The sequence below is a fragment of the Pristiophorus japonicus genome, chromosome 3 (genome assembly GCF_044704955.1).
Source record: "Pristiophorus japonicus isolate sPriJap1 chromosome 3, sPriJap1.hap1, whole genome shotgun sequence".
In the NCBI taxonomy this organism is placed as follows: domain Eukaryota; kingdom Metazoa; phylum Chordata; class Chondrichthyes; family Pristiophoridae; genus Pristiophorus; species Pristiophorus japonicus.
The window spans coordinates 294,375,883-294,378,625 of record NC_091979.1 but is presented as its reverse complement, the minus strand read 5'-3'; positions in this window follow the sequence as shown (position 1 = coordinate 294,378,625).

Sequence of the window (2,743 nt, the reverse complement as noted above, 5' to 3'; positions counted from 1 at the left end):
CATTGATGTCAATTGTTCAGTTTTTCCAACTATAATGAATTGTCACACAATTGAAAATATTGCCCAACATTTAAACATATACCTACCATTTCTCAATTAAATACCATGTGAACAGACCCAAAACAAAGTCTTGAGAACTCTCTCTTCATTTTATAAAAATGAACATGCTGGCAACTAAATATGCACCTGTAAACATTATGTTCATCATCCCAGTAACTAAATAAATATCAGTTATCTGTCTTCACTCCAGGAATTTGAGCCCATAAATCTAAGCTGACATTCCAGTTCAGTGCTTCGGATGAGACGTTAAACCGAGGCCTCGGGTGGACGTGAAAGATCCCACGGTACTATTACGAAGAAGAGCAGTAGAATTATCACCAATGTCCTGGCCAATATTTATCCCTCAATCAAAATCACAGAAATAGGTTATCTGGTCATTATCACATTGTTGTTTGTGGGAGCTTGCTGTGCGCAAATTGGCTGCATTACAACAGTGTCTACACTCCAAAAGTACTTCATTGGCTGTAAAGCACTTTGGGACGGCCAATGATCGTGAAAAGCGCATATAAATGTAAGTCTTCATAATTGATGGGCCCATCCAACACTGATTGATTGGTGAATTGGAAGCCAAGATGCTGAGAACTGCCCATCAGAAATAATTTATCTCCCAACTTCAAGATGGGTTTCCTCTAATCTGATTCTGTATTCTGTTTGAAAGTAAGCAAATTGCTATCTCAAGTGCATTAATGGTAAGAGTTTGTTTTCCTCACTATGATAGCACCTCCTGAGTCAGAAAGTTATGGATTCAAATCCCACTCCACGATATCAGCATACAATCTAGGCTGACACTCCAGTGCTAAACTGAGGGATCCCATAGCACTATTCAAACAAGAGTAGGAGAGTTCTCCCCAGTGTCCTGGCCAATATTCATCCCCCAACCAACATCACTAAAATAGATTATGTGGTCATTATCACATTGCTGTGGGCAAATTGCCTGCTGTGTTTTGTAAATTAGAATAATGGCTGCACTTTAAAAGTACCTTGTTGGCTGTAAAGTGTTTTGGGACATCCTGAGGTGGTGAAAAGTAATTGTAAGTTATTTCTATTTTTTCTTGGCAATTTGTGTTACAAATATATGAAGCAGGGTGAGTGATCTTCTCCCATCACTGTCCCTGCCTATTTTCCTCCCCCACTTCTTTTCAATCTTGATATGTCCACTTATTTGCCTTGCAAAGCACTCTGAGACATTCTTCTATGTGTGGACTGCTGTATTAATGCTGGTCTGAGAAATATGGATCCTATCCCAACTTTATAATCTGACAAAGTTTGGTATAAGTACTCTATAATCCCCAAAGGTAATGAAACAAAACTCCAAAACTCGCATTCAACTTCACATCGCCAATATTCAATCTTCCAAGATAACATTCTCTTTTCCCCCCCACCTGCTTAGATTTGATTAACCTAGCCTCAACTTATTTTGCTTGGAGAGTGTTCTGTAGATCCATTCTGTGAGGGAAAGATAGTTTTTCACTACAGGCTTGTGTTGTGGAGTATTACAAAGATACACAACACAGGTCTGTTTCAGAAAAAAGAATCGTTTATTATAAAGAACTTGATCAAGGGAGAAACTGCTCTACACGAGTTCAGTAACTCTGTGTCCCAATCAGCCGTTCTCACCAAGCAGCTTCGGACTGCTATTTTTCTGCATTAAAAATACATACAAAATCATGAAGCATACGCTTGGAAGTTTTCCATTGGTTGTTTCCCCTAACATCACAAGTTCTCGCCTACTTACAACAATTTCATTGGTACATACAATTGTATTATGTCATTTCCGTGCATCTCTTATCTGATTAGTTACGTGCTACATCATTACTTTTCTACGGTTAAGCAACTTCTGTGAACTTCTTCCCAGACAAATGTTTGTCTTCTGCTACTATCGTCCTTGACTAACTTGACAGACAATGCTGGGGTGTCTCAATCATTCTTTTGTATCGTTATCTCATACCATGTTATGTGCTCACTAACTGTTCTTGCAGCTTGTTCTTTTATGATAAACTTCGTGTTTTTCTATCACATCTACCAAATACTGCCGCCTTGAGAATTATGCTTTACGGTCTTACACTCATCTAAGTTCAGCTACAAACTTTTTGGAAAATACTAATGATTTTAACCCTTTCACTTGTTAATGGTATACCTGTGACCTTGCCTGTTTACATCCATAACATCTGCATCTGTCAGCATTTTAAAAACCTCCATCAGGGCTCTGTTTAATAGTCTTTACTCCGATGAAAGCAAGTTTGGGTCAGGTGAGTCTTCATAACTTAAAACCCCAAATATTGAAATCATATTGGTTGCTCTTCTCTGATCCCTGTCCAATGCAACAAGTGTCCTTTTGATGGTTGTACCCAAATTTAAATACCACATTTCAAATATTCTGCCTTTCCTCCACTGTATCCAGTAGCCTTTAGCACCAATTACATCTGATAAATATTAAATTAATTTAGAATTTAAACCCTGCTCTCAAACAGAATCAAGCTTTAAAGTGGCCACATTTAAATCTGCACACCAGGACACCCTCCCCACAAGCCAACAATGCAGCATGCTGCCAGGAATTTTTGGTCGGGACTTAAATGCAACAGATGAAATGCTTTAAGGCATTTGAAAAAATAAAACTACCCAACAGCACAATGTACCAGAAAAATATTCATGGTTGCAATCCACAAAATGTTGCCTGTCAACA